The sequence below is a fragment of the Podarcis cretensis genome (assembly GCF_951804945.1).
Source record: "Podarcis cretensis genome assembly, chromosome: 7".
Lineage (NCBI taxonomy): Eukaryota > Metazoa > Chordata > Lepidosauria > Squamata > Lacertidae > Podarcis > Podarcis cretensis.
In genome coordinates this window covers 23,927,612-23,947,692 of record NC_137176.1, presented here as the reverse complement: position 1 = coordinate 23,947,692, position 20,081 = coordinate 23,927,612, and the positions used below count along the sequence as shown (strand labels likewise).

General features: G+C 42.6%; 1 long non-coding RNA gene across 1 annotated transcript; it reads right to left on the bottom strand.

The window, feature by feature from the left end:
* Nucleotides 1-168: 168 nt before the first annotated feature.
* LOC307220976 lies at nucleotides 169-2,947 on the bottom strand. Its single transcript, XR_013841241.1, has 2 exons — nucleotides 2,437-2,947; nucleotides 169-454 (listed from the first exon to the last, which is right to left on the bottom strand). It is a non-coding gene; the product is annotated as an uncharacterized lncRNA (long non-coding RNA).
* Nucleotides 2,948-20,081: the final 17,134 nt, after the last annotated feature.

Below are 20,081 nucleotides of genomic sequence, written 5' to 3'. Positions count from 1 at the left end.
AGTGGTATCATCAGAGCCAGTATGAGAGGCTCAGTGTTAACTAGATCACATGCCACGTGAGGTTGCCTGCACCTCTCCCATTTCCTCTTTGTGTCTGAGCGTGAGAGCATTAGTGCTTCAACCCTGAAATCATCTCTCCATTAAATAATCACTACACCAGTACTTGCCTTAATAATTCAATTATTCAATCCATTAGATAAATAATTCACAGGCTTTTGACAGTTTATTTTCTTCATTCCACATGCTGTAGCAATAGATTATTGTCTTGCAGAAATTGCCTGCTGTCCTGATCCATAGCCATCTCCATCGCTGAGATGTGGCGGAGGAAGCCCAGACGGGGTGGTGGAAAGCAAGATTACCTGAGCCAACCTCCTAAGGTCAGGACCCTGGACAGCAACAAATGTGACTGAGTTGATTTGCAGGAGTACGAAGTTCAGGACCACAGGCACCAATCCTACAGCAGAATGGGACAAGTTAGGCACACAGGAAACTGCCTTAAGCTGAGTTGGATTTCTGGCAGCTTCATAGGGTTCCAGACAGGAGACATTTCCCAAACCTACCAGGAGTGGAACTATGCCTGCCACACCTGCTGCCACATGATGTGCTGCCACATGATGTGCTGCCACACATCACCTCCACCTACCCCAAATGTCTTCCCATTAAGTGCAGAATAGCGGGAATCTCTGCTACACAGGTGTATGTTTCTGTGAAATTAGGGACCTCAATCATGCAAGGGTTTCCTATCACACTTCAGCAGAACCTTCTGTTAGGGCTAGAGTCAGGTGCAAGTCAGCAATAAAGGAAGCAGATCTCCATTGTCAGTGAAGTTAGCAAACATACTACTTGGCCTAGTGGTCTCAGCAACACTACTCAGTAGGACTCTTGCCCCTATGGAGCAGTTGCCAGGACTGAAGGCCCAAGCAGTCTCAAACTGCATCTGCAGACCTCTGGCCTCTGTTATGTTCTTCTCATTACTCTGTGAGTTCTTGGGGACCAAGGGGGAGGGGAGCTTGTCACCGCAGGAGAGGGAGACTCCCTGGATTCTTCAGCAGTCTCTTGACTGCCCCCTCCTTGTCTGCTTCAGCCTTGAAGTCTGAACTGCTCCCTATCACAGGCTCTTCCTGCTCACTAAACCCTGCTGCTCCTTTGGCATTCTGCACCTCCTCCCAATCTTCTCCCTCTGACCTCTCCTTGGTGTCTCACCACCAGTTCCCTGGCCCTGAGCTTTCCTCCTCTGGGGTTTCACTTGGGGGTTCCTTGGCTGGTGCCTCGTACCATTCCTCTTTGTACAGCCAGTCCCTGACACCTACAGCAGTGACTACAGCAGCAGCACATTCATGGGCTTTCTCTTTGCTGACACCCATGTAAAGATTGAGGTTGAATCCTGACAAGGCAAAAGTACTGTTTTGGGGGGATAGGAGGTAGGCAGGTGTGGAGGATTCCCTGGTCCTGAATGGGGCAACTGTGCCCCTGAAGGACCAGGTGCGCAGCCTGGGAGTCATTTTGGACTCACAGCTGTCCATGGAGTCACAGGTTAATTTTGTGTCCAGGATGGCTGTCTACCAGCTCCATCTGGTACGCAGGCTGTGACCCTACCTGCCCAGGGACTGTCTCACAAGAGTGGTTCATGGGCTAGTCACACTTCTCTGAAGTCTCTCAGCCCCACTCACCTCACAGAGTGTTTGTTGTGGGGGAGGAAGGGAAAAGAGAATGTTAGCTGCTTTGAGACTCCCTAGGGTAGTGATAAACCGGGATATCAAATCCAAACTCCTCCTCCTCCTCCTCCTCCTCATGCTCTAGTTATCTCCCACTTGGACTACTGCAATGCACTCTACGTGGGGCTACCTTTGAAGGTGACCTGGAAACTACAACTAATCCAGAATCTGGCAGCCAGACTGGTGACTGGGAGTGGCTGCTGAGACCATATAACACCGGTCCTGAAAGACCTCCATTGGATCCAGTACGTTTCCAAGCACAATTCAAAGTGTTGGTGCTGCCTTTAAAGCCCTAAGTGGCCTCGGCCCAGTATACCTGAAGGAATGTCTCCACCCCCATCATTCTGCCCAGACACTGAGGTCCAGTTCTGAGGGCCTTCTGGTGGTTCCGTCACTGCTAGAAGTGAGGTTACAGGGAACCAGACAGAGGGCTTTCTCAGTAGTGGCAACCATCCTGTGAAATGCCCTCCCACCAGATGTCAAGGAAATAAACAACTATCTGACTTTTAGAAGACATCTGAAGGCAGCTTTGTTTAGGGAAGTTTTTAATGTCTGATGTTTTATCATGTTTTTAATATGCTATTGGGAGCTGCCCAGAGTGGCTGGGGAGGCCTGGCCAGATGGGCGGGGTATAAGTAATAAATTATTATTATTATTATTATTATTATTATTATTATTATTATTAAACGCTGACTGGTAGAGGCTATTCAGGATTCCATACTTTTCACAGCTAGTTGCCTTGTACTGAGTCGGACCCTTTATCCGTTTAGTTTGGTGTTGTCTGAAATTCAGAAGAAATTCTGATGAAAGAAGAATGGGAGACGAAAATAATGGACTATGCAGAACTGGACAAAATGACAGGAAGGATTCGAAACCTGCGGGACCAGAGATTTACAGAAGATTGGAAGAAGTATATGAACTATTTGAAGAGCAATTGTAACCAACAAATTACGCTAGTAGGACTACAAGAAGTTTTGTAAGGAGGAATATATGAAGTGATACAAAGCAGATAAAGAACAGAGATATTGGTTATGAGTTTTGAATGTAACAGGGAAAATAAGAAATGTATACTCAGAGCTTAGATTGGAAAATTTTCAGACGGGACTGATGGAAGTAAAAAAAAATTGAATAAGATGTAAAAATATGTTTAATTACTGTTGAAAATGGTATGTTAAAAAACTAATAAAAATTATATATATATATAAAATAGTTTGGTGTTGTCTACCCTGATGACAGTGGTTCTCCAGAGGTTTAGACAGGGCCCTTTCCCAATGCTGAGAATTGAACCCCCCCCAGTGCAAATCATGTACCATTGAGCTATGGTGCCATTGAGCTATGGTCCTGTGTGCATTGCTTATGCCCCCGATCCACACAGTCTCATGATTGGCTACCTGGGCGCATTCATGTGCCAGTGCCTATCTGGGAGTGTCACTCTATCTATTTGTGAAATGTTGGAGGCTATCCAGAAGTATATCATCTTGTCTTCTCATGCGATGTGCCACATTTCTGGCACTGTCCACTGCTTCTTCTGTTTTGCTTTCCCGTTAGCTAGCTATTGTTTGCTTTCTTCTGCTGTGGCGCCCACTGTAATCTGCTGTGCTCTTTTCTCCAGGGACTTGATCTGTGTTGCTTGTTCATCTGCTTGGCATACACATATTGCCACTTCTGAGCTTTGAAACTTCTCCTTCATAACAGTTCCGAATTATTACCCCAGGAAAGTCTGGTCTTTGATGAGGGATTTCTTTAACATACTTTAACTGCAGGGCTGGCTTGTAACATGTTAGTAATAAACATTATTATTATTTCCCGGTTTCTTTTTCCTGGAGTTGTAATCTAGAATGCTTGTCTTTTGTTCCAGGATAAAAAAGACACAAAGGTAATTGTGGGCCTCAGATCCTGGCAGCTTTGTTTTTTCTCTTCTTCAAAGTCCTCAGGGTTAAAAGAAGAAGAAGAAAAACCTCTTGTGCACAGTTTGTGTTTCTGTATCTTCCAGGAAAAATAAATAAATCTTAAAGCAGTCCTCTAAATGATTCACCCTCTGCCTTTTATAAACCTCTCACATTCCAAAACTTTAATAAGAAATGGGGGAAATTTATAATTTACCTTGGAGAACGCTGAAACACTTGAAATCATTTGCGGGATTGCAATAATACTTGTAATGTAACGAGAACTATGGATACAATGAAGATTTGGACTACTATAAAGGATGCGGCCGAAAGGGTTTAACAATGGGACCCATGGAGAGGGAGGTGGGAAGTCCAGAGATTCGTGGGAATCTTGTACTGTTGGAATGGGTTGTGGTATGATTGTGAATTTTAATATGTAAAACCAAATAAAGAAATTAGAAGGGGGGGGGGGAGGAGATAACTTTCACGATCTTTCTCAAAATTTCCTGAGCTTCCGTGTACTACCAGACCCTCTGCCACAACATGTTATCTCAGTGAGTTTGATTGGTAGCGAGGAATCATTATTTATAGAGAAATATAAAGGGGGAAATCCTATGGTAAGATCTGCCAAGAACTACAGCTTAGGATGCAGTGGATCTCAGGCTTAGCCAACTGATTCTTGGCTCAGCCAATGCTAAGTCCCCAACCCCAGATCAGCCAAAGATATTTCAACCACCTGAGTTGCAAGTGACTGAACGGAGGTCATCGTAAGTTCCAAAAAAGGGGCATGAAGTTGGGGGGGGGGGGAGAGAACAGAGAAGGGGGCCTTAGGCTGGATCCTAAGCATGTTCAGCACAGCTGTTGATCAGGGTTTGGAGCTGGTGTAACTTTACACTAGATTAATTTAATTTGGCTTGCTTTATACCAGCTTTTTGTGCAGAGGATTGCTCCCTTAAATCATGCTGCCATATATTTTTAAGCAATATATCCTGGCAAATGGCCTGCCCCCCCCCCCCGAAGTGTCTATTTGTACAGGCTGATGACTATTTTTCTCTAGCACAGTAATACATTTAGGGCCAGCTTCCAACCAACTGAAAGGTCTCCTCTTTAAGATCTTAGCAATATGAATATAGATAATTTAAAAGATAGGTCAGGGCCCATCGCATAAAACACCACCGTGAAATTTGCATATGATCTGTTGCACCATCTAATAGAATATGATTATGTATAAAAAGAACACATAATGTTTTGCCCAAGAATGGGATATATATATAGTGTAACATATTAAAGTAGGAGAAGAGGAGGGAATATACTAGATGGGGAAGCAACAATATTTTCCCCAAAAGTACCTGGGGAAAATCATTTTGCAAGTCAGAAGAACACACTTCTGAGTATAGTGGTAACTGAACATAACACAAGGCAGATCACTGGGCAATTTTACGGTGTAGACAATCACCCAACATGGAACTAGTGGTAGGGTTATGGTATGTCCCACGGAGGACCCTAGAGTTTTCAAATAATAACATCTTGGAGGTCCCAGGCCATAGGGAGGTTAGGCTGGCCTCGACCAGAGCCAGGGCTTTTTCAGCTGTGGCCCCGATCTGGTGGAACGCTCTGTCACAAGAGACTAGGGCCCTGCGGGACTTGACATCTTTCTGCAGGGCCTGCAAGACAGAGCTGTTCCACCAGGCAAAGGCCAAGGCAGTCTGACCCCCTCTCTCCTTCTGTAATCCTCATAGAACTCTAGCCCAATGGTTGCCATTAATTTGATTCTGAACTGATTTTAGAATGTATTTTAATTAATCGACTGTGTGATTTTATGTATGCTGTGCTATTTTTACTTGTTGTTACATGCTCTGAGATTGGCTTTCGCTGGGGAGGGATACAAAAATAAATAAATAAATAAATTTATTATTGGGAGTTTTTTCTTGGTGCAGGTGGGGGAAGCAAAGAACTTTGAGTAGGGCAAATGGGTCGCTGCCCCACCAATCTCTTGTCTGTCTCCTCCCTCCTCCCCACCTTACTTCTGACAAATCCAGGGGGTGGCACTGCCTGTCACCTCCCTCCTTTTTAGTGTCAGTGTGTTCCTTGTAGAACGGAGCAGAGAGAAAGGATGGGAACAAAACTAGACTTTGTTGTCTCTGCCTGCCATTATTCTCCCACCCTACAAGTTCCAATGGGCACCAGCCATCCCTGCGAACATCACTCCTAATCTTAAACGTTTGGCTAGTATTAGGGACCCTCCCTCAAGCAGGTACTTTCCATAGACTTTTAAATGGGGTTTATGGGTGCTGTGGTATTATGCCCACTGGAATCTGGTCTGGAAGAACAACCAGAGAAAGACCAGAGCAGGACCAGAGAAGGACCAGAACTTATGGCCTCCTAATGGCAATGGGATGTATCAGAGTACAGCAGGGTAGCTTAGGGACTGCTGGACAAGTCATGTGCAGCAGACAAAGCCCTTTCCTCCAATACCTTGTTGCTGCTTGCCTCCTGCTCCCTCATGGCTCTCGTGCTTACTGGTCAGTGTAGCAGGAGTCATGGGAGCAAAGCAATGTATGTACACACAAGAGAGATGCTGGAGTGCTTAAGCTGGTCTAGTTTCCTTTTTGCCTCCTCACTTGATCAGGGAGCTTCCCCAAAAGTACTGTCTGTGATGCAGGGGGAGAAGGCAGCTGGGCACAGTGGCGTAGCGTGGGGGGTGCAGGGGGGCCGGCCGCACCGGGCGCAACATCTGGGGGTTAGGGTTAGGGGACGCAAATCCATTGAAAACACTTTGTCCATGTGAAGGAGGAAATGCCCTCTCCAGACAATGAAATGACTCTTTTCCCCCTTATCCCTGCAGCTGTGATCTCCTGGGTGATGTGGATGCTGTTATGCAGTTGAATGTGCATGTGTACCCCATCTGTTTCTCTCCCTCTGCATGGCCCTGGGAACTGGCAACCCATGTTATGTCACTGGTTCTGCTACACCACTAGAGTCTTCCAAACCTGTGATAGAATCCCCTAGATTTTTTTTTTTTCAGCCTGTTCAGCCTCAGTTCAGTCCTAAGCAGAACCACAAATTCACCACTAAAAAGCCAGTTGTTTTCTATCTCTAGTTACCTGAAACAAGAGAGTCAAAGTGACCCCAGTCTTTCTTTCACTTCAGGGAGTGTAGCTCAGTAGAAAAAAAAGTGACAAAGTTTATCTTGAGAATTAGAAAAACTTCTAGGAGAGGAGAACAAAGTGCTTCTTTTCTAAGCTGACTCACTCTGTCTGGTGAGACCCTGCGGTTAAAAAATTAGCTCTCATTTTGGTCCTCAGGCTTCAGTTGATATTAAAAGTTATTCTATGCTAAATCATGAAAGGTTTGCCCTTCGAGCACCTTATAATGAATTCAGAGCTTCTAATGTCTGACTGGGAAACTAATTGACAAACTGGTATCATCACATGAAGCCAGCTCCTCTGGATACTGCTTTTATAATATCTTAAGCCTTAAGAAAAAAACCCCACCATGCAACTCATGTCCTTTTCCATCACTGTAGGAACTGTGAAAGCTGCTGCTTATAAACAGAGTGACAAGATCTTGTCATGCCAGACTGGAGGAGGTCAGTGGAGGGAAATGAGAAACCTCTCTTAGGCAATAAATCTGCACCCTAATCTTAAACAACTCAAATGCAACTGACTTAGGTTTTCATCCAGCAATACAGTGGTGGACATTACAGTGGTACCTCAGGTTAAGTACTTAATTCGTTCCGGAGGTCCGTTCTTAATCTGAAACTGTTCTTAACCTGAAGCACCACTTTAGCTAATGAGGCCTCCTGCTGCCACTGCGCCGCCGGCGTGCAATTTCTGTTCTCATCCTGAAGCAAAGTTCTTAACTCGAGGTAATGTTTCTGGGTTAGCGGAGTCTGTAACCTGAAGTGTATGTAACCTGAAGCGTATGTAACCCGAGGTACCACTGTATATAAATGGCAACCCAGGATACTTTGAGGTGCATATGCTTTAAATGTATTGTGTGTACATAGTCCTTATCTGATCAGCCATGGCCAATGCCTGCTTCTCAGGTCTAGCCAACTTGGAGAGAAGACCAACAATCTCCTTCAGAACACTGGGACCATCTTCTGCATATATACAACAGAAGGGGCCACAATATTCCTCTTTATCACTTGCCCCAGATTAATCCACCCATCAACATTTCAATTAGGACCTACTGGACTAATGATCACAACTGCAGGTCTCTATAGGAAGAGGTCTTGCACCTCATGTGAAGTCAAAATGAACCTCAGAGCACCCACTCTCCTTCCTTCTTCCCATACTAAGCATTCAGAACAGTCATAACTAGAAACTTTGCTTTGTGAATGCTTGTTCAAAGTTCCTCTCTCCTTTTCTGGCACAGTGAAGACAGCATGATGTGCAAAGTGGGAGGGTGGGTGGGGAGTATTTGCAAAGCAGGACAACAACTTCAAAGCCCTCATCGACAGGGAACACTCTCTTCAAATTTCCCACTAGCTGTTAAGACAATGGCGCCAGGGCTAGCAGTGGCCAAATCCTTGCCATGTAGACACAGAGCCAAGAACTGCAGGTGTTTAAGAAGTGCAGAAGCTCAGAAGTCACTGTAATCATCTAGATTTAGCCGAGCCCTTGGAGCTCCTTTGGTAATTTCTGCAAGACAGCCAACAACCTCTATTACTTCTGCACCATATGCTTGGCGTCTTTGACTAGATCTGCTTTGAGAGGAGTCAAATGACACAGAGATAAAAATATGCCTGTGGTTTTTGTTTGTTTTTAAATCCACCAAGGTTGCTGATGGTTTTTTTATGTACAAAGTACTAAATATTATTTTATTAAAATAAAAAGAGAGAAGGGGGTATATTTGGAACCCACCAGAGAAGTTTCACCATTAAAACCAGAAGCTCTTTTACTTGGTATAGTAGGTTTAGAAATACATAAGAATGATAAAAAACCTGTATTTATATGTGACTACTGCAGCAAGAATATTACTAGCCCAAAGATGGAAGCAAGAAGAAATAATAACAAAAGAAGAGTGGCAAATAAAACTGACGGACTATGCCAAGACTTACAGGGAAAATTTGAAACCAACAGGACCAGACTTTCCTAAAGGACTGGAAGAAATTTACGTTGTATTTGAAAGGCAAATGTAATTAATTAACATCACTTCTAGGGTTGCAAGAAGTTTTGTAAGGTGGACTATTCAAATTATTGTGAAAAGGACTAAGATTAGCTGATATAAGATTGGACTCACAACAATGAGAATAGTAATAAAATGCATAACTAGAAAGGAATTTAGAAAACCATTAGAAGGGGTTGAAGGAAGCCCTAGGCTGTGATAGCCAAATATTTGTTATGTTGTGTTGGAGATGTTGTGTTGGAAAATCTGTGTAAAATTTAATAAAAATTATATTTTTTTAAAAAAGAGAGAAGTTTCACCATTCTGATCTAAATTCTTCATCATGTGTTTTATCTGAGGGAGGTGCAATGGCTGGCACCACAAGAGTGGACATTTTCCAGTGCTGTCTCCCATTTTGTGGAATGCTCTGTTAGTTTCTGTTTCTCACTGTGCAGCTGCGTGGAGTCACAGGACTCTGTTTACATTCCAGGGACAGTCCAGACTCTTGGAAGTCTCACGGGAGGGGAGACGGGATGTGACGTTAGTGGTTTCCTGTTTCCTTTGTTCATTTGTTGTTGTTTTTTAAATAATTTTTATTAACTGGCCAATCACATCAAATTAAATCACGTCATATAAATTCCGAATTACAAAGCCAAATTTTTAAATTTTGTTGGGGGAACCCATACTTCAAGATCCAAAGGGGAATTCAGATCATCTTCTTATTACTGCGTTAATGTCCAAATCAGTCCCAATCAGTCCAAACAAAGTTCATAATTCTTTTTTTTTTTTTTTATAATAATTTTTATTAATTTCCACACATATAATAAAGAACAATATAAAACAGTATCACATCATACTCATCGGTTCTTACCCTTCTTTCTTTGACTTCCCCATACCTCCCCATCCCTGCATCCTTGTTTAATAATTCTTTAGCAACCCTTAAGTCCATTGTCTTAGTTCCCTTTCGTAAAAGTTTCTTAAGTTTTTTTTGTTTACTGCTGCAATTCTTTACTTCTTACCCCCTGACATCCTAACATTCCTCAATTTTGCAATTATTTTTAAGATATATTTTGAAGTTCTTCCAGTCCTCTTCCATTGTCTCTTTCCCCTGGTCCCGGATTCTGCCCGTCATCTCGGCCAGTCCCATAAAGTCAATCACCTTTGTTTGCCATTCTTCCAGAGTAGGTAGTTCTTGCGTCTTCCAATACTTTGCCAGTAGAATTCTTGCTGCTGTAGTGGCATACATAAAGAAAGTCCTATCCTTCCTTGACACCGCTTGGCCCACCATGCCCAAGAGGAAAGCCTCTGGTTTCTTAGGAAAAGTCCACTTAAGGACCTTCTTAATTTCATTATAGATCATTTCCCAGAAAGCTTTAACCTTTGGGCAGGTCCACCAAAGGTGGTAGAAAGTGCCTTCAGTCTCATTACATTTCCAACACTTATTATTAGGCAAATGATAAATTTTTGCAAGCTTGACTGGGGTCATGTACCACCGGTAGATCATTTTCATAATATTTTCTCTTAATGCATTACATGCAGTAAATTTAATACCGGTGGTCCATAACTGTTCCCAGTCAGCAAACATAATATCATGACCGATATCTTGTGCCCATTTAATCATAGCTGATTTCACCGTTTCATCCTGTGTATTCCATTTTAGCAGCAAGTTATACATTTTTGATAAGTTCTTAGTATTGGGTTCCAACAATTCTGTTTCTAATTTTGACTTCTCTTTCTGAAATCCTATTTTCCTGTCCTGTTTAAACGTCTCATTTATTTGATGGTAGTGCAACCAATCTCGGACCTTAGGCTTTAATTTCTCATAACTCTGAAGTTTCACCCTTTCACCATCGTATTCTAAAATCTCATGATATTTTGGCCATTTAGAATCCATATTAAGCTTTTTTACTTCCCTAGCTTCCATTGGTGACACCCACCTAGGGGTTTTACTTTCCAACAAATCTTTGTATCTAATCCAAACGTTATACAATGCTTTCCTTACAATATGGTTTTTAAAGCTTTTATACACCTTTACCTTGTCGTACCATAAGTATGCATGCCAACCAAAACTATTATCGTACCCTTCCAGATCCAAAATGTCAGTATTCTCAAGAAGTAGCCAGTGTTTCAACCAGCAGAAAGCTGCTGATTCATAATAAAGTCTTAAGTCCGGCAGGGCAAACCCCCCTCTATCCTTTGCATCAGTTAAAATCTTAAATTTAATTCTGGGCTTTTTGCCCTGCCAGACAAATTTTGATATATCTTTCTGCCACTTCTTGAAGCATTCCATCTTGTCCACAATCTGCAACGTCTGGAATAAAAACAACATTCTAGGCAATACATTCATCTTAATAGTAGCGATTCGGCCTAGCAAGGAAAGTTTCAGCCTTGACCATATTTCCAGATCTTTTTTAACTTCTGACCAACATTTTTCATAATTGTCCTTAAATAAGTTCACATTCTTGGATGTTAAGTTTACCCCCAGGTATTTTACCCTTTTTGTTATCTCCAAGCCTGTTTCATTCTGAAAACTCTCTCTTTCTTCCATTGTTAAATTTTTTTCCAACACTTTCGTTTTTTGTCTATTCAATTTAAAACCTGCTACTCGACCAAATATATCAATTAATTCTAATACTCTTTTAGTACTAGTATCTGGCTGTTGCAAAGTCAATACTAGATCATCTGCAAATGCTCTTAATTTATAATGTCTAACTCCGACCTGAACTCCTTTAACCAACTGGTCCTTTCTAATCATGTTTAACAATACCTCCAGGACTGATATAAAAAGCAAAGGGGATATTGGGCAACCCTGTCGTGTACCTTTTTCTATAGGTATTTCTTCTGTTACCACATTATTTACAATTAATTTGGCCTTTTGTTGAGAATATATTGCACCTATACCGTTTTCAAAACCTTGGCCTACCCCCATCCCTTGGAGATTCTTTTTCATAAAAGTCCAACAAATGTTGTCAAAGGCTTTCTCCGCATCCACAAAAATCAAAACTGCTTTCCTATTAATGTCAACATCCAGCAGCTCCAAAATATCTATAATGTTTCTCACATTGTCTGACATATGTCTACCTGGGAGAAAGCCTGTTTGGTCCTTATGAATCTCTTCTGCTAAAACTCTTTTCAATCTTTTTGCCAAAATGTCTGCAAAAATTTTGTAATCCACATTGAGTAAAGATATAGGGCGGTAGTTTTTAACCTGGTTCTTCTCAGTCTCTGTTTTCGGTATAAGTGAGATGAAAGCCTCTTTCCACGATTCAGGTGCCTTTTTCCCCTTCAAAATTTCATTGCAAACTTCCTTCAATGGTTGTGTCAGCCATTCTTTCAACATTTTGTAGTATTTGGCCGTCAGGCCATCTGGTCCTGGTGATTTTCCCAATTTCATATTTTGAATGGCACCCTCTATTTCTTGTTCTGTTATTTCCTCATTTAAGATCCTTTTACTTTGTTCTGAGATTTTTGGTAAACCGTATTTTCTGATGAATTCTTCTATTTCTTGCTCGTTGATTGGCCCTTGTGCATACAATTTCTTAAAAAAGCTTTGAAAACAATTGTTGATCTCATTGGGTTTATGGGTTCATAATTCTATCCAGTCTTATCTTGGTGTTGCCACATCATATCTTGTTCGTATAATTTCTCTTTGTTCCTTTGTTCAGTTGCTCTCTGCTCCCATAGAGAGAGGATGTCTTTTCTGTTCTGCATAGTTTAGAAGTAAAACTCTTTACAACGTAGCTCATACTGTCTCATCCTTCCCTGTGCTGGGAATTCTGCTGGGAGGACGTGCCTTGGAGCCTCATCAAAGGCTCGAGGTCGTTAAACACGTCAGGAGGCGATTCCGAAGATGAGCCTTATCAGCTCAGTCGAACGGAGTTCCGACATGCTCCCCCCCCCCCAAAAAAAAACCCCTCACATCTTTCTCTAGCCTTTCAAGTGACAGGCTCAGATATTTCAGCCTGTCTGGGATTTTGATTGTTAATCTTAGAAACATTTGTAGAATTGTAGAGTTGGATGGGACCGCGAGGATAATCTAGTCCAACCCTTCAATTCTGGACTCTTTCATCCAACATAGGGCTTGAACTCACAACCCTGAGATCTACCAATTAAGCTATCCCAGAAAGATATAACTCTATATGGCTTTGGCCTTTCTGGTGGTGCTCATTTTTACCTTTATTTATTCATCATATTTATATAAAAAAATACTTGTATACCACTATTCATTTAAAATAATCAAAGTAGGTTACAACCATACACATATAAAATAAAAACTATATCCACATTTAAAATCAATTTTAATCTGCTAGCAATTGCAGAAAGATTATTATCTTAATCTCCTGCATAAGCTTGGTAGCATAGAAAAGTTTTCAACAGATATTTAATGGTTAAATCTCTGTGGAACCTTGATTGGCAGAGCGTTGCATGGGACTGAGCCAATGAGACTAATTGTTGCTGTCAGATGAACATCTTCAACATGCTTGAGGACAGCAGGTTACCTAAAGTGGTGCATGATGGACCACGATGGAAATAACAGTTCCATCTTTTATTAGAGGGGAATGGCCCAGGGACTCAGGTGGAAAAGTTGGAGGAATTATTGCCACTGTATGCCTCTGGTGATCATATCACTTGACCTACTAGTAGGACCAGCTCTGAACATTCCTATGCACTGTCTGGCCTGCTATTTTTTGCTCCGTGGCGCAGGATGGTAGGAATCACTGTGCGTGTATGTCTTACAGGTGTGTCATCAATTCACCTGGAGAGGTGAGTCTAATGACTTCTGCTTACTTTCCTTATCCCCATCACTTCTGATGAGCTCTGCTTTCACAAACTAAAAGCAAGAGATTCAACTTGTATGAAACAATTTTTATGACCAGGAAAACACAATTTCATTTGTTATGTACTGAAGTTCTCACCCTGGGCTAGCGGGGGGATACTGTAGATAGTTATGCAAATAAGGGATTAAAAGTGGCCTTCAGTGATTGGATAGTGATTGGACAACTTAACATCATTAGTAAAAGCTTGTCCACTCCAAACAAAAAACAAAAAACAACAACAGTTCAGATGCTTTGTAGCCTCTATATCAGGGGTCTGCCACCTTTTTCAGCTGTGGGCTGGTCCACTGTCCCTCAGACCATGTGGTGGGCCGGACTGTATTTTGAAAAATTATATGAACAAATTCCTATGCCCCACAAATAACCCAGAGATGCAATTTAAATAAAAGCACACATTCTACTCATGTAAAAACACCAGGCAGGCCCACAAATAACCCAGAGATGCATTTCAAATTAAAAGACACAATCTGCTCATGTAAAAACACGCTGATTCCAGGACCGTCCGCAGGCCGGATTGAGAAGGTGATTGGGCCGCATCCGGCCCACGGGCCTTAGTTTGCCTACGATTGCCTTAGAGAGATGCTGCTCTATATTTAATGCAACATGCAGACTTTTGTGCTTAAACAAGTTAGGCTTATCGACTGTTAAGTTGTGGGTGAACATATCAGACGACACAGCGATTCTTCAAACAGCTCTTGTTTATTCACAGGCCAGAACTGAACTGAACTGAAGGGTTCAGTCAGCCTGCTTATATAGAGCTCCAGTACAACGTAACTGTAACTATTTTCTAAAACTACCCAATCACTGAAAGTCACTTTGATCCCTTATTTGCATAACTATCTACAGTATCCCCCTGCTGGCCCAGGGTGAGAACTTCAGTACATTAACATTGACGCTTATACTAGGCACATGTTTTCAGGAGAGAAGAGTCTGTGTTTGCTCTCACTTGTTTCCTGCATGCTAACTTCCAGAGCCTGCCAGGATTCCCCAACAACAATGGCTTATCACAGCTCTGGAGCTCTTTGAACTGAAAAAACAAGAACAAAAGATGTTGGAAAGTTGATATAATATGAATCATTTCCTTATCTCCCCCTCCTCTGCCCCACCAGAGATAATTTCCAAAGCAGATCAGATATGAAAAGTGCTGGAAAGAAGAGGAAGTCTCGACGAAAGAAGAATGGATACAAAAACATATGGACTAGGCAGAAATGGCGAAACTTACTGGGAAAAATAGGTAATCAAGATAACAAACTTTTTATAAAAGAATGGAAATGGTTTATTGAATATTTACAGATAAATTGTAAACAGATAAGGACACTGGCAGGATTATCGTAGTAACCTGCAGTTTCATAAGAGTATATAATGAAAACAGATGAATAAAGGAATAAGTTGATTTAGAATACGCAGGAAATGATAAAAATAAATTTAAGGAACCGCAGAAAGAAGAGGAAGGAAACTGAGTTTTGAAATGTTAAAATGACTGTAAAATTGAAATGCATTTAACTGAAAATCAGAAATAAAAAATAAAATAAAAAACAGACATGAAAAATGTTTCTCATCCCCACACAGCCTCACATCTAAAGACCCAGCCTCACTGATGAATGGCTGCTTTGTTTTGTTCCCCTTCCATATGTTTATCAAATCACATGGGCTCTTTCTCAGCCTTGATGTCACATCAGAAGCGTTTCTGCCGAGTGGGGGAGCTGGAAGTGCCAGACAATTTGTGTGCGACCGCTTTGATGTAACATTAAGAACTGCTCTGTTGGATCAGACCAAAGCTCTTTATCAAGGATGGAGGCACTGTGGACTTCCAGATGTTGGTGAACTACAGTTCCTATCACCCCTGGCCTTTGGCCATGCTGGAGTTTCAGCCCAACAACATCTGGCAGGCCACAGGGGCCGCATCCCTTGTCTATCAAATTGCCATATTACTGCCTCTGGAAAGCTCTGTTGTAGGATGCGAAGGAAACAGCCCTGACCTGTTGTTTGTAGAAGACATCCAGTCTCAGATGCAAACTTTCTCTGAATGTGGAGGTTCTATTTAGTTGCTATGGATAAGACACAGATACAGTGGTACCTTGGGTTACAGACACTTCAGGTTACAGACGCTTCAGGTTACAGACTCCACTAAGCCAGAAATAGTATCTCGGATTAAGAACTTTGCTTCAGGATGAGAACAGAAATGGTGCAGCGGAGGCGTGGCAGCAGCGGGAGGCCCCATTAGCTATAGTGGTACCTCGGGTTAAGAACAGTTTCAGAATGGACCTCCAGAACGAATTAAGTTCTTAACCCGAGGTACCACTGTACACCTCATACATTATGAGCTGAGGGAAGATTTCTTTTGTACTGATCCTCATGCCCAGTGGTGGAGCTTCATGCTCTGGCACCGGGGGGTGGAGAGCAGACAGGGGTGTGGCTGCAGGGGTGACACGTGCTTCCTGGGGGTGTGGTGAGCCACCCGCAGGGGCATGGTGCACGACCTGGGGGGCATGATGCGCCATCGGTGGGGGTGTGGCACCCAGTATGGGCAGGGGGCAGCCGTGATGGCACCCCACCCCACCGGGATTGCGCTGCTGGGGGCAGTGTGCTCCCTCTGTCCCCCTTCCTCCGCCAGTGCTCAGGCCATTTAGTCATTTCACTGGGAGGCCCCAAGCAAGGCCAGATCTGGAGGGTGAGGAGTTTGAGCATTTGAAGAAGAAAGTAAAAGAGAATCTGAGAGAGTTCTTGGTTTTCATCTCTGGCCTCTTCTAGCTTATGGTAATCCATAACCAAAGGGTTGGTGGTGCAAGCCCTTTAACAAATTTTCCCCAATATTTGCATCATGGTGAACAGGGGTGGGAGCCTCTGAATATTCCTGGAAGAATGAGAAATATTTAATTCAATATCATTTCATATGATATCTTTGTCTTTTATGAGTTCTTTCCAGGAATTCTTACAAATGTGCTCTCTGTACGGAAGGCACTGGCTCCAAGCCAAAGGTCATTTAAGTCATGAACATATTCTATTTGCTGGAAACCATGCTTGACTTTTTAATGGCTTCCTGCTCATGTTCTCAGGTGAGACGTCAAAAGCCTGTTGCTTTCAACTGACAGTTGTAAGCTTAGTGAAATGGACACAAAATCAGACAGAGGCCATGCCACATTCCAGTTCCCATCAGGAAAACAAAGTTTAGTAAAGAAATCAGTTTGCTGGTCGCCAATATCCAGGTCATTTCACAGTTTATATTCAATTCAATCAGTTTGTTTAGCCCCTTTCTTCATCACACCATGCTAGTTAATTGTGACTTTCCAAAAGGAATAGAAGCACCAAATCCATGAAGGCAACAAGAACATCAAGAGTGTAATTACAGTCTCAAAACTGCCAGAAAATGCACCAGAGAAGGGCTGAAACTCATTGGTAGATCACCTGCTTTGAAAATCCTAGGTTCAGAATGGGGGAAAATTATAATTTATTTAGGAGACCACTGTAAGCAGATGAAAACATTAGCGGGATTTTAATAACACTTGTAATGTAGCAAATATCATGGACAATATGGAGAGATATAAAATATGGACTATGAAATAATATGAAGTTGGAAAGGTTTACAATAGGACCCATGGTGGGGGTGGTGGGAAGTCTGGAGATTCAGAGAAATCTCTAAAATGGATAGGTATTTTGTATTGTTATAATTCTACACTTGTAAAATCAAATGAAAATCATTTGAAGTCAAGGGAGAAAAGAAAGTCCTAGATTCAACTGCCTTGTTTTTTTTGTTTTGTTTTTTGACTTATATACCACCCTTCATCACTTTGAAGGACAGATCCTGAAGCTGAAGCTCCAATACTTTGGCCACCTCATGAGAAGAGAAGACTCTGGTGTTGGGAAAGATTGAGGGCACAAGGAGAAGGGGACGACAGAGGACGGGATGGTTGGACAGTGTTCTTGAAGCTACCAGCATGAGTTTGACCAAGCTGCATGAGGCAGTGGAAGACAGGAGTGCCTGGTGTGCTCTGGTCCATGGGGTCATGAAGAGTCGGACACGACTAAACGACTAAACAACAACAACCACCCTTCATCATAAGAACTTAGCGCAATTCACAACTATCCCCCTGCTCTATCCCCCATCCATGCAGGTAAAAAGAATGAACAGTGTTCAAGGACACATTCCAGGCAGGCAAGCACACTCAAGGAGGCTGCAGAGCAGGGCAAGTGAGGAGTTGTGGCCTGGGGAGAGGGTATGTGACCTGGGAAGAGTGCCAAGAGTTTGTATCCAACAACTTTTGGAGGGTCACAAGTTGAAAGCATCTGGAGGGCAACAGGTTGGAGACAGCTGAACTACGATACGTTCCTACAGATGGCATCCCCACTTTATATGATCTGGGGGGAGGAAGACTCTTAGTTTTAAAAGATGGCATTGATTCTGACTTTGTCCCTGTTTTGTTTTGTTTTTTTTTAAAAAAGTGATACAGCCTTTGGGCCCAGCCTGTCCATGTGAATCAACATGCATTATGAAGAAGATCATGGGGTTGTGATCTCATTCTAGTTCTGACATCTGGTTTCAGCTGGTTTGTTGTTGATTTGCATGAGCTCCTCTCCAGCTCTTCAGAAGAAGCAACTGGGAACATCTCCTATAGGTTTCCTACTTTAAAACGGCCTTAGAAAATGCCTCTTGGGAACAACAAATAGCAAAAGCATTATCTGCATCCGCATTTCAATTTTAAATAGAACCCTGTTTGAAAAACAAAGCTTATAAATGAGATGCAATATCTGGCATGAGTATGTGCATGCAGAGAGATGGAAGAAGGCAATGGACTTCTTAACACCCGTACTCCCTCGTCCCCTCCCAGCAAATAAAATTTGTGGTGGATTTCTGATGAAGGATACTCCTCTACTGCTATCTATGGGCCAAGCTACATATGACACAGAATATATATGATGGAATCTCCTGACATGTTATAGAAATACAGCTGTGAGGAAGGACTGTACGACCATTTCCCAAGCTTCTGTAGACAGGGAAATAAGAATAGCTTGGTAAAAAAAGAAATGGATGAGGATAGGCCAGTAGGGTCTGATGGGGTGGCATGAGCCAGTGTTCCTTACCTGGCTTCCCAAACCAGAGGTTACTGCCAGTCTCCAATAGGGAGCGGGGCAAAGCAATAGAGCAGCTGATGTGTAGCATCTGGAGGGTTGGTTTGGGTCCACTGCCATGCCTGCAAGACACTGGCCTACCAACTTCCTCTCCACATTGGAAAGCCAGCTAAGAAATGCCTCTCATCCTTCTCTTCCCTGCTAGGAAAGGTCAAAGAGGTTTATAATGTTAATTTATATGCCTAGATATACATATAAAAATACCTGCTGGAATTAAAATGCAACCCACTGCATGGGGGGAGTACTGTGACCAGGGGACCTGTGTGTCTGCTCAGGTCCAGGTGCTGTGTTGATCGGCAGTTTCATGTCCCTTGCTCCTCTCCCTTCTCATGGTCCCCAATCTTTAATTTGGACATGGACCAGACACCCCTTCACATAGAGGACACCGTCAAATAGAGAGCTGTAAAGTAAGACCAATGGCTACCCTAAAAACCACCACAGTTACTTGTGGAGAAACTCAAAAGTATAGGTTCATCTGAAGCTGGGTCTTCTTCTTCTTCATTGGCGATCACTTGTAGCCAAGTAAGATTGTCTTCCATAAACACGGTTTTAAAAGTGAGTCTGTAAGTGATTGTGGAGGCCAATTCTGGATCCACACGTCCTTCCACAGTGGGGGCATAGGTTTCCGGGTGGGAGTTGATCACGGTGAGGGTTTGCCAAGCATGCCCTCCTCTTAGTGCATTTCTCCCTTTCATCCAGAGTTCGAGAGTCTTCAAAACCCATAACACCTTTGGTAAAGGCTTCTCTCCAATTGGAGTGCTCACAGGCCAGTGTTTCCCAGTTGTCAGTGTTTATACTACATTTTTTTAGATTTGCCTCAAGAGAGTATTTGAACCTCTTTTGTTGACCACCAGCACTGCACTTTTAAAGTTCAGACTAGAGTAGGGTAAGACCACACTTGTATGTTACACTTTGCTCATATAGGACCTAATCCCTGTTTGGGAGTTCTTTTTACCCATATTTAAGGAAACACACAAAGGGAAGCCATGTGTGCGTGTGCGCGCACTAGTAAGACCCTCTCTTTCCAGCACATTACCAATTATCACTTTTAGAACCCTTCATGTGTCTGAGGAGTGGGGGACCTTCTCTACTCATGGAAGCTCCCCATACGATTTAGAATCTGGGTTGTGCGTTTTGTGTGCGCACCATCCACAAGTAGAATAGAAATGAATGGGGCTCAATAATGTAGGTAATTTTAGCATTAGTGGACAATGAGACAGGTAATGTCACTTTTGACAAACTGAAGTAGAATGGAATACACGCGGCAAATACAGAGCAGAATGGAAAATGATGCCTTCCTACATGTGCATCTAGAGAACACCTGAATAGGGTCCAAGTGCCAGGCTTCAAGGAATCGGCTTCCTTCCCCCTCCCCCTTGGCAGTAGATAAGCAGAACAAAGTGAAC